Genomic DNA, 13,176 nt, shown 5'->3' on the forward strand with positions numbered 1-13,176 from the left:
TTAAACAAAGCAAGTCCTACAGATGACTTCCCTCTACCGCACATCGACATATTAGTGGACAATACTGCAGACCCCACATTACTATCCTTCATGGATGGGTATGCGGGTTATAACCAAATAAAGATGGCCATAGAAGACATGCATAAGACCACCTTTGTCACTCAATGGGGAACCTATTGCTATACGGTCATGCCGTTTGGGTTAATCAACGCCGGAGCTACATATCAACGCACCGTAACTACACTCTTACATGAAATTATGCACAAAGAAGTTGAGGTATATGTAGACGACATGATTGTCAAATCCAAGGATAGAGAGGGGCATATTGCGAACCTTCGCAAATTTTCGCAAGGCTACGAAAGTACAACATGAGGCACAATCCTCAGAAGTGCGCGTTCGGAGTAACATCTGGTAAACTCCTGGGATACGTCGTTAGCCAATGAGGTATAGAAATAGACCCTTCCAAGATCAAGGCTCTGATCGAAATGCCACAACCTCAAACAGAAAAAGAAGTCAGAGGATTCCTAGGGAAAGTGCAATATATAAGTCGATTCATATCGAAACTCACCATGATTTGTGAGCCTATCTTCAAGAAGCTCAAGAAAACGGACCACTCCATGTGGGATGATGATTGTCAAAAGGCATTTGACCGAATCAAAGAGATATTGGCTAAACCACCAGTGCTCATGCCACCTCAACGAGATCAACCTCTTGGTTTGTATCTCACAGAAACCGAAACAGCCATGGGTGCCATGCTAGCTCAAACCGTAGGAAGTGAAGAAAGGGCTATCTACTACCTTAGTAAGAAGTTCTTGGAGTACGAGTGCAAATACTCACAACTCGAGAAGACATGCCTCGCTCTTGTGTGGGCAACGAAGAAGCTACGTCATTACATGCTTAGCTACTCCGTCAAAATATACTCCAAAATGGATTCAGTCAAATACCTCTTCGAAAAACCCGTCCTCAACGGACGTCTAGCAAGATGGACTTTGATGCTCTCAGAGTTCGATCTCAAATACGTGCCTCTGAAAGTAATAAAAGGACGCGTCGTCGCCGAATTCTTTGTAGAGAATCCCATCAATGATGCACAAACGATAGACACTTGGTCATTTCCAGACGAGGATATACTCCAAACCGATGTAGACTCCTGGGACCTTTACTTTGATGGGGCATCAAACTTAAGAGGATTTAGAATAGGAGTGTTGCTCATTTCTCCTGAAGGCGAGCATACACCAATCTCTGTCAAACTCGACTTTGAGGTGACAAACAATGCTGCAGAATACGAAGCTTGTCTCATTGGACTACAAGCGGTAGTGAGCTTAGGCATTAAAAACCTCCGAGTACATGGGGATTCATCCCTGATCATCAATCAAGTTACGGGATCTTGGAAAATCCGAAGCGAAAGCTTAGCACCTTATCAAGCCATAATAGACCAAGTTGCCCAATTCTTTGATCACGTGACTTATCTACACCTACCTCGGGAAGAAAATCAATTTGTAGATGCTATTGCAAAAATTGCATCTTTGATTAATATACCAGATGACATGGTGGAAATGCCTTTATGCATCAAACGACGGTCAGAACCGGCTTATGTCCATCAAATCACAGATGAAGAGGAAATCACACAGGAACCCTGGTTCCAAGCAATCCTGAATTTCAAGCTCAACGGTACCTATCCACCGGATATGGACAAAAAGGGACAACGTGCTATACGCCTACTAGCTTCCCAATACGTTGTCATGCAAGGAGAGTTATACAAAAGAACACCTCTTGGTGTAATCCTACGTTGCCTTGATCATTTACAGGCACGGAAAGTGATGGAAGAAGTCCACGATGGAGAATGCGGTCCTCACATAAGTGGGCCCATGATGGCAAAGAAAATCACACGTTTGGGGTATTATTAGACCACAATGGAATCCGATTGCATCAAATATGTAAGACATTGCCACAATTGCCAAATCTTCGGGAATGTACAACATGTCCCTCCTTCATTGCTCTATACAATGACATCTCCTTGGCCATTTTCTGCCTGGGGAATTGATATAATCGGGAAGATAACCCCAGCCGGAACAGGAGGTCACTGTTTCATCCTAGTGGCAATCGACTATTTCACCAAATGGGTAGAAGCGGCTTCCTACACTAGTCTTATGCCCAAAAACGTGGTAAAGTTCATACAAAACAACATCATCTGTCGATACGGTTGCCCACATGAGATCATTAGTGATAATGGATCACATTTCCAAGCTGAGACTGAGCAATTGCTAGCCAAGTACAAAATTAGGCATCACCACTCTTCGCCCTATAGACCACAGACTAATGGCGCGGTAGAGGCGGCAAACAAAAATGTTGTCACAATTCTCAAGAAAATGATTGACAACTATCGAGATTGGCCAAGCAAGATACCCTTTGCTTTGTGGGGATATCGCACATATGTTAGGACGCCCAATGGGGCCACTCCTTTTTATTTGACCTACGGCATGGAAGCTGTACAGCCAGTCAAGTTAAAAATACCATCCTTGTGTATCTTACTCGAAAGTCAAATCCCGGAAGCTGATTGGAAGAGGGATAGGTATGAAGAACTCATCCTCCTGGATGAACGTAGGCTACGCTCCTTGCATAATGTCCAAACATATCAAGCACGTATCAAACGAGCCTTCAAAAAAAGGGTTAAGCCAAGAAACATCAAGGAAGGAGACTTAGTACTCAAATCGGTTAGAGCTCTTTTACCTGTCGACCCACGGGGAAAATTCAAACCTAATTGGGCCGGGCCATTTCTAGTCAAGTCCATACTTCCAGGGGGTGCGGTTAGAATCACAGACCTAGATGGGAATGAGTTTTCCAACCCAACGAACCTCGACCAACTAAAACGATATTATGCCTAGAATAGGAGCAAAAACGCGCCTCGCGTAACCTCACGTGTCGCTCTTGTGGCACTAAATAAAAGGCCCCTGGCCAAGATGAAATAAGCTAATGTCACTCTGCTCTTGCATTTTGACAAATTTGTCATCCTCATATCATCGAATAAACTAAACTGCACCTTCAGAGTAAGCAAAAGCTCATGCTTATTTTCTAAGTTCATTACAAGCTCTTGCTTAGAACAATTATTCTTTTACATTTACTCGAACTACGCGCAGGGTCTGATTTCATTTTTCTAAATGAATACGTAGGCAATCCTTCACAGGATACAACCCATTATTCTTAAATGTAAATAGAAGGACATTTGCATCGCACTTGGAATTCGACAAGAATAATAAACAGAAAATCACAACGGTTTCATAGCCAATTAACCTTTTTTATTTCATTCATTTTCTAATAATAATACGCTACATAATAAAAAAATAAAGAAAATAGGCTAGGATTCTAAAAACCCCACCTTTTTATTACAACAATAATAATAATAATAAATAATAATAAAGACTAGGGCTATTCCTCCATTTTCCCCTTGCCCTTGTCATTCTTGTCATATTTCTTGTCACGACCTCGAGCCGGACGCTCTTGCGCCACTTCAGACCTAATCACCAACGGTCTTTCTCGAGGCCTAGCCTTACCATTCTTGCCAATCACCATCTCCACGACAGAAGAGGTCTTCGGTTTCTTCGAAGGATGAACAACTCGAAACCCGGCTTCTTCCTCTCCCTCAATCAAATGCTTCTCTTTCTCTTTTTCCACCTCGCGCACCTTGTAGTCAACGGGCTCGCGCTTCCTCAATCTCTTGCGCTCTTCCAGAGTAGTAGCTTTCCTCCATCGCAGATAGGAATCCGACACCCATAAGGCATTAGCATAAGAGTTCAAGAACCACATGTTTCTTTGGGCCCATTTAATGGCCCACTCCCTTCGACTCTCAGTAGTAAGCGCCACGGCAGTCTGCGGGACGGTATCAAGCTTCGGGATCGTCTGCTTTAGTCCAACCTGTCTCATCAACCTTTCCGGGAAGATGCACACCATGAATTCCAAGCCAGGAATGCGCACATATCGAGTAGGATCCAAGGAAGACACTCCAGTGACAGATTTTAGGTGCCACCATGGTACAATCCACCTAATCAAGGGGCCATCATCACTCTTCAGTTTATTCTCCCAATAATTGCACGCTCGAGTAAAGTCCACCATGTAAAGCCTGGTCCTCATTGCAATCGAACGAGCATGATAAGAAGGAACATGAACTGGGAGCTCGATCAATCGAAGCCGTTCCATAAGCCAGACCTACCAAAAGCGGGTATTAGAACAAAAAAAAAAAAAAAAAAAAAAACGAACAAAAAAAAAACGAACAAAAAAGAAGAAAAAAAAGAAAATATTCTTTTACCTGCAAAATAACGGGACTTCCCAAGTACGGTAGGTCACGATTGGCTTTCCTATTATCCAAACCCAACAAGATCTCTCCTAAGCATAAACAAGTTGGGCTCCTGCGCAGCTCCATTTGCTCAACAAGGCCCAGAAGACGGGGATCACCTCTCAAGTCTTCATCCACATGCCCTTGGAGGACATACACATGCAACAAGCAAAATCCAAATGCCCTTCGCCTAGCAACATAAGAAACGGTGGGGTCGGCCCTGTTAATGAATCGATCAATGAAGTCCAGCATTCGCACTCCCTTCGAGGTCACTAAACGGTCCACCTCAATTCTAGTCAATCAAAGCAAGTCTCTAAATTTGCTTTTATACCCTTGCGAAGTAGAAGGAATAGCAGGCAAGTGCTCTGGGTCCCACCCACCAATCGCAGCAATTTCTTCAGGGAATGGGCAAATGTCGCCTCCAGGGAACGCAAAAACATGATAATTCGGGTCCCAGTAATCAAGACAAGCAACTAGGAATGGTTTGACAACCTTGATAAGCTTCAAACTCAACAAAGATCCAAGATTATAGGTGCCCATGTCATGTTTCTCCGGTTGGAAAACTCATTAGTCCACTCTTTTAGGCGAATCTCCAAAGTATTCATGATGAGTGATTATATTGAGAATTTTATGTAATAAGACGAAGAAGAGACGAAAGAATTGTGTGAATAAAAGCTCTATCGACGTCTCTATTTATACTAAAATCTGTTTCCAAAAATCTGCCAGAGCAGACACAACTGGGAACAGGCGCAGCACCTGCTGCGCCTCTTCAAAGGGACGCAGCTCATGCTGCGCCTCTTCCTCACCAAGGTTTCTGTGATTTTCCGCATTGGATCTTTCCTAAATTCTGTGACGAATAATTTCCTATTCCTACGGGTTATTATTTTGGCAAATACGTGGAAATTACCATATTCCATGTTTCCTAATTCTGCAGGCACGTATTTCGAGACGATATCAACATTTTCGTCATTTTACCACACTTGTACATTTTCATTTTAGGAAATAATTTTCAATTTTAATTTAATTCATTTCAAAATTTATATATTTATTTCATTTATATTTCTTTTATTTCTTTTTAATCAATTCATTTCTAACTTATAGGTTTCTATTTTTTTTCTTTTTTTAGGGGTAACCCTCCCTACCGTCCGGTCATTTCCGGCAAATTTTTTGCATTTTTGCATTTTCACACTCCTTTGAGTCATTCGTTTTGCGCTAATTCAGGCCATGTGTATATACAAATGTATGTTTTGCGTGATTTCTATGTAAATTTCGGCAGCATGACGGCATAAACCGTCATCTACCAAACCTGTTCAAAGCTAACCTGCAGGTACAAGCAATGCAACCCAACAACAAAAGCACTCAGGCCATCAAATATACAACCAAAAAGGGAAATTTACAACAAACTGGGGGCTCGAGCCCCAAGCAAAGTCCAAAATGTCCAAAATGAAGGTCCAAAATGTACAAATGTGCAAAGTACAAACAAAAAACTAAACAAAACTAATGTCGGTCGCCCTCTAGCTCCTCAACTCTTGCCGCGAGAGCAGCAACCTCGGCGTCTCGAACCTCAAGCTCCCTCAACAAGCGAGTTGTCTCCTCCCGAGACTGAGCCAACTTTCGCTCCAGCTCACGGTCCCCCTGTAAACAACAAAATTGGCTCATGTCAATCATTTCAAGCAATTACAAGAGAAGTTGGAAAATCAAAATTCAAAAATGAAATAGACACAAGGTTCATACCTGACGATCTCGACCGCCGACAAGTGCCTCGACGACAGTAGCTCGCAGCCGGTTGGCCACCCTCTATAACGCCACAAACCGAGACGGCGCAACCTGCATTTTCAAAAAGAAGTTCTCAATAATTGAATAAGTTCAACCAAATGTGTTCTTACACAAAGATCACGCAAATTAGAGGCTCACCCTCCGAATCGATCTTTGCCAATCATCCAGGCCAAGATCCCCGTCACGGCCCACGTCAAAGTCACGCAGCTCGGAGATCGTCGTCCTCCAAGTCGCGTCAGAGTACTCGAGGGTCTCGGGGTACTCTGGGGGCTCGATGCCCGCCGCCTCAACCTCCTGCAAAGTCAAATGATTCTCGTTAATCGATGATCTTTCATTGTATTTCAAAATCAAGAATAAAGGAGAGTAAAGATGCTCACCACTACCGACCAGTACGCCAACCTCTCGTAGAGGAACGCCGAGTAGTCCTCACCAGGAAGAAGGAGGGCGTCACCACCAACGCCAGCCAAGTCAGCTTCCCTCTCAGCCTCAGAAGGCTCCCTGAACATCGTCCTAGGAGGATCGATGGGAACCGTCAACACATCCCGAGAGCACTGACGAGCCAAGCGCTCGCCCAAGTACCACACAGGACCCATCAACGTCTTCAACAACAGCCGGCTCGAGCTCCTAGGTCGAAGGACCTCAGCCACAAAAGGAGGCGCTCCAGCGTACTCCACCCAAGGCTTGGGCACCCACTGGGACAATACAAACAAGGAATCATTTTTATGATCGATTAAAAGCAATGTAGAAGCAAAATGAATATAAGTAAGATGCTCACGCTGTCCAGCTGAAGAGCGTTCACGTCCCGCCGGTAAACACCGTGACAGGAACGCTTGCTCCTCGTCCTACACATCACCTAATCCCTCACGACGGAATAGGCCTTCTCCAGCGGCTCCGTCCTCTTGGGCGAGAGGCTCGGAAAGTAAGAGTACACCCACGCCTGTGAAGCAAGATAGTCAATGACGATCTTTCATAATTTGATAAGGAAAAGAATTGATTTTAGTCTAAATAAAGGTTCATACCTCCAACAGTAGTCCAGGGCCGACAGCACCAGGAGAAGTCCCCTTCTCCATCAACTCCGGACGAACCATGGCCCTCATGAAGCGGATGAGGACCGCAAAACCAGCAGTGACCCAGTCCCAACGCCCTAGGGAGCTGATGTGACCATAATTGGCGCATATTTGGCCCCCGAATTAGCCTTGTTTCCATGCTTTTTAGTGCTTATTTGGGTCATTTCCTATCTTTAGTTATTTGTTTTGCATATTCTTTGAGATTTTGATCCCTTGGTAGGAAAGGAGTAAGAATCTTGCATTTTCATGGCAAAACAAGACTAAATTGATCGAATTCAATGACCAAGCATCAAGGAGAGACAAGATTAGAAGGCCTTTGTACATATCATAGTAGAAGAGCAATGTTGAGGAAAGATCCTTGAGTCCCCAAGGAAATCCCAAAGGAATTTATGAAGAAAAGGGATGAAAAGAAGAAGTTACTATGCTGACTGACAATCCGAGCGGATTGTCAACAATCCGTCCGTCCGCCCCGCACAATCGAGCGCCCCACGCGAGAATCCGCTCGGATTCCCCTCAACAATCCGCCCGGATTCCCTCGAATCCGCTCGGATTCCACCGCCCAAATCCGTTCGTCCCGACCTTATTCCGCCCGGATTTCTTCACAAAGACGGATTGTCTTCTTCTTCAAGCTACGAAAAGAGAAGCCCTTCTCTCGAGAAATACCGGGTCCTCCTTGCTCAACTTAAAAAGTGTAATTACTAGTTTAGCCCTTAGTTAACCCTAATGCATCCTCCCTAATTTTCACTATAAATACCCCATTAGTCTAATTAGAGGAGCATGTTCTTCTTATCAATAATTAGTGTAGTTAATATCAATCAAATCTCTCTTCAATATTGTAATCAAGTATTAATCAAGTTTTAATCCAAGTTTTAGTTCTTTAATCTCTCTCTTGTTCATCCTTTATTTTGGGTAATTGAAGATTATTTGGGTTATTATTAGGAGATTGACAACCTCTCAATCTAGCATTCAAGTACTTCTATTATTCTTGCTTTATTATTGGAATCATTAGTAGGTATAATCTCTTAATCCCTTTTTAATTATTGTTAATTACTTTCATTTATTCATCATGTTTCATATTGTTGGTATGATTGACAACCTTGCTAGCATGATCAACATGATAATGAGTGAGTAGTCTCCTAGCTAGGGTTAATGGGTGATTAGGGGAAACCAACATGGGGAATGATTCATGCTTAAATTAATATGCTTTAATGTTTTATTTGCTTGCTTGTTTTGATCTTAACTCATGCACATGTTATATTTGATGAAATGCTAAGCCTATGAATCCTTGCATTTACTATCATCTCCTATCTTTTCAATGAGACTTGTAAGACATAACCCAACTCGAGTCTCATTAGACCATGCATGTTGTTGAGTAGGGAAGATTAAGTCGACTTGTAGGTGTTGTACAATCTAATCGATTCGGCTCCGGGACCCAAACTTTCCTAGGATTGTAAGATATAACCCAACTCAATCCATCACAACAATAATTGCTTGCTTATAATTTGAGAACATATTTGTATGATCATATCCCATGATTCCCCTATGACCCCATGACACCCTAGTGCCTTTAATCAATTGTTTACACCCCTTTAATTCATCTTGCTTGTTTATTTTCATTGTTATTCTAGTTTAGTAACCTTCTACATCAACCCAATTTGTGACACCCCTTAGACACCACTAGTTACAATAGAAATCTCATTTCAACTCCCGTCCCTTGGGATCCGACCTTTACTTGCCTCTTTACTAATTGTAGAGTTGTTTGTGGAGCTATAAATTGTGTTTTGATTCGACCGTGACCAACGACCACATCTTAATTTGTGAACACTTAGCGGGATCGCATCAAAAATGGCGCCGTTGCCGGGGACGGTGTTTGTTTGACTTAGATTTCCTTTTTGTTATTAGTTGTATCTTTCTTCGCCTTGAGGAAGTAAAACTCCTCAAGGTTTGTTCTAATTGTTTTTGAGTTGTTTGATATTTTGCATGTCTAGAAGGTTACAAGGTGATTTGTTACCTTTTGACCGTGAAATCGAAAGAACCTTGACGAACAATAGGAGACTTGTTAGGAGGAATTTGAGAGGTGTTGGTGAAGTTATTCAACCCACTAGTGAGTTTGTCAATCCTTTCGCAATAGAAGGAGAAGAAAACCCATTACACAATACCCCACAAAATTCACCTACAATGCCAAAATTCTCGTCACACTCCATACCCACCGAGGAGAATCTACCAAATGGTACTCCTACACCGCAACATCTCACCGGAAATTTTATTGCCAAGTCCGCCTTCATCCAACTAGTTGAGAGGAGCCAATTTGGGGGGATGCCTAGTGAGGACCCTCATTCTCATATGGAAACCTTTTGCGATTATTGTGATGCTATCTCTCAAACGGGCGTGACTCAAGACCAAATTAGATGGGTCTTATTTCCTTTTTCCTTAATCGGCACCGCAAAGCAATGGTTGAATGGCCTTGATAAGGCCACCCTTGGAATAGATTCTTGGAAGAAGTTGGCTCTAGCTTTCTACAAAAAATTCTACCCACCGGAAAAGACCAACATGCTAAGAGCTCAAATTACGGGTTTTAAGCAAAGGGATGAAGAGTCTTTGTATGAAGCTTGGGAGCGGTTCAAAGGTATTTGTCGCTCATGTCCTCACCATGGACTTAGCGAATAGTTTTTGGTGCAACAATTTTGGAATGGTTTATATGAAGATTCTAGGAACATTCTCAATATGGGATCAAATGGAATGTTCACCGAAGTTGATGACAATCAAACATGGAACAAGATTGAGGAAATGGCGGTCCATAACTCACAATATAGTAGACCTCGCAAGGCTACTAGAGGAGGAAATCATGAAGTGGACTCCGTTACTCAATTGGGTGCTCAACTTAGTGCTCACATTGACACAATCAACTTGAAGTTTGAACAAGTTATGGCTAGACTTGAGGAAAACTCAAAATCATCGAAGCATCATGTTAATGCCATGACGGCATCCTCATCAATCCCAAGTGGGATATGTGAGAATTGTGGAACTTTGGGACATGACCAAGGTGAATGTAGGGGAACAAATGAACAAGTGAATGCTTTCCAAGCATACAAGAGTGGTACCCCTTATTCCAACTTTTACAATGAAAACACCAAATTCCATCCAAATCTCTCATACAAAAGCCAAAATGTTCAAAACCCTCAAACAACATACACTCCACCACCCATGAGAAACCAAAATCAAAGACCCTTTTACAATCAAAACAAAGGTTACCAAAATCAAAATCCATACAATCACCAAAATGACCAAGGTTTTGATGTCCAAAAAGCGGTCCTCCAAATGCAAAAGAATCAACAAGAATTTTTCACTCAAATGCAAAAAGATAGCCAAGCAAAGGAAACCACCATCAACAACATTCTAGCTCACACCAAGATGTTGGAAACCCAATTGACTCAACTAGCATCTTCAAGCTCACAAAGGCAAAAGGGGCAATTACCACCTCAAAGTGATCCCCCTAGACATGAAACGGTTAGTGCCATTCACTTGAGAAGTGGTACAAGGTATGAAGCACCGAAGAAGCAAGTTGAGGATGAAGTTGTGGAAGCTAGTGAAAAGGAAGAAATTGTGCAAAACTCCAAAGATGGAGAATCATCAAAAGAAGAAAGTTCAAAGAAAAATGAAGACAAGGCCAAGGAGAAGGAGCCCATTGTGATTAGACTTCCTTTTCCAAGTCGTCAAGCCAAGCCCAAATTTGATGATCAACTTGGAAAGTTCATGGAAATTGTGAAGAATTTAGAAGTCTCAATTCCTTTCACGGAATTAATCAATCACGTTCCGGCCTATGCGAAGTACATGAAAGATATCCTCACAAAGAAGAAGTCGATCCGGAAACTTGAGACTATCGCCTTCACTAAGGTGAGTAGTGCAATACTTCAAGGGAGTTCACCTCCAAAGTTAAAGGATCCGGGAAGCTTCTCAATACCGTGTACCATTGGCGACACGACGATCAACAAAGCCTTATGTGATCTAGGGGCTAGTGTGAGTGTCATGCCATACTCGGTAAGTAAATGGTTGGGGATGGGAGAGCTTAAATGCACCAACATCACACTCCAAATGGCCGATAGATCGACGAAGACACCGTTAGGGATATGGGAAGATGTCCCCGTGCGAATTGGGAAGTTTTTCATCCCGGTGGACTTTGTCATTGTTGATATGGAGGAAGATTCCAACATTCCAATCATCCTAGGAAGACCTTTCCTACACACCGCCGGTGCGGTAATTGATGTGAAACATGGTGAGCTCACTCTAGAAGTGGGAGATGAAAGCATAACTTTTAATCTTGACAAGACCATGAGAGCTCCTCGTTTGCATGAACCATGTTTCATGATTGATCATTATAGCCGAAAAGATGAGAAGAAGAAATCGGAACTCCAATGGAAGAAGAAAATTGAAGATGCTCCATTCAAAGAGCAAGTGAATTATGACAAGGAGAGCTTGCAAAGCTCATCAAAATCAACCAAGGAAGAAGAGGATGGCCTCATTGGCCAAGAGAAGAAATTGGGAGAGTTGTCTCCATCTAAGCAAGAGATTTTCAATGATCAACTCAATGAAGTTTGTGGTCTTTGGGACGACGAATTTGAAGGGATTTTTAATCCCTACATTGGACATGCCATCGATCATGATCAACAACAAGGGCCACGGTCCACTGAGAACCTCTACCATGATAATGAACAAGCCTTTGATTACTTCTTCAAGGTGTTGAACAACATCAACAACACCTTGAACATGCCCCCTTGACATCTCATCAAGAATGAGAGTTTGGTGGAGTCCTCCCTAAACCACCACTTGTAAATTTTTCTAACTCCCTAACTTACATTTCAATTCTTGTATTGCATTTTTGTCATATTTGGATTTTTATTTACTTTGATCAAAATAATTGTCATGTAAGAGAGAAGTGAGGGAGGGAATAACAATTTCAATTGATGTGTAGTGCTTTACCTTAGTGTGGGGATAGCAATTGCCTAGGCTATCCATGCCTTAGTAGTTCCCCCACAATGAAGAACACAAGACTTGAAGAAAGAATGGAAGAATGATAAAGGGAATGCGCTGTGCACGGGTGGAACTGAATCCGTGTACATAGGGGAAGAATCCGAGCGGATTCCCAAGAATCCGCCCGTCTTATGCAATCCGAGCGTCCTGCAGAAAAGACGCCCGTCCTGAATTGCGCTGAGTTTTGAAATTTTCTTGACTGTTAAAGAATCCGAGCGGATTTCTGAAAATCCGCCCGTCTTGAAGAATTCGTCCGTCCTGGGAAAAAGACGTCCGTCTTTGCAGCTGAGGAAAACAAGCAAATTTCTCTGGACAGAAATCCGTCCGTCGTTGAGCAAATCCGCCCGTCCCGTGTTCAGCAAATCCGAGCGGATTGTTACAAATCCGCCCGTCTTTAGGCGAGTTTTACAAAGTTCAGAAAGACAGAATCCGCACGGATTAGGCGAAATCCGCACGGATTGCCCCTGCAGATTCGAAATTTTCGGCCTCTTTAAAACCCCTCCCACCTTCATTCATTCATTCATTCATTCATAAACACTACCCACAACATCAAAACCCTCATCCTCTCCATCATAAAAACAAAAGCCCTCAACAACATTCAACAAAATCAAATCAAACCATCCTTCCAACAACAAATTAATCACTCCTTCTTCAACAAAAATCAAAGCCAAGAACAAAATCTTCAACCTTTGAGTCGATTTTTGTTTTCATAAAGGCAAAGCCTTTCACCTTCAAATTGATTTGGGCATACTACAAAGTGAAGATTTTTCACTCTTTTCTTGGTTAGTTCATCAATGGCAAGGACTAAGGGAGCAACAAAGGCAACAAAGGCACCAAAGGCTAAGGCACTCTCACAAAGGCAAAAGGCTCTTCAAACAAAGAAAGCTTTGGCTATGGTGGTAGCAACACCAAACTTGGAAGTGCAACAACAACAACAACCTTCTATGGGAGCAACAACACCTTCTACTCCGGTAATTA

At 42.6% G+C, this 13,176-nt stretch overlaps 1 non-coding gene across 1 annotated transcript; it reads right to left on the reverse strand.

Moving 5' to 3' along the window:
- Positions 1-9,720: 9,720 nt before the first annotated feature.
- On the reverse strand, positions 9,721-9,827 carry LOC141616556 (small nucleolar RNA R71). Its single transcript, XR_012530895.1, has one exon. It is a non-coding gene; the product is annotated as a small nucleolar RNA R71 (small nucleolar RNA).
- Positions 9,828-13,176: the final 3,349 nt, after the last annotated feature.

Source organism: Silene latifolia, chromosome 11 (genome assembly GCF_048544455.1).
Source record: "Silene latifolia isolate original U9 population chromosome 11, ASM4854445v1, whole genome shotgun sequence".
NCBI lineage: Eukaryota > Viridiplantae > Streptophyta > Magnoliopsida > Caryophyllales > Caryophyllaceae > Silene > Silene latifolia.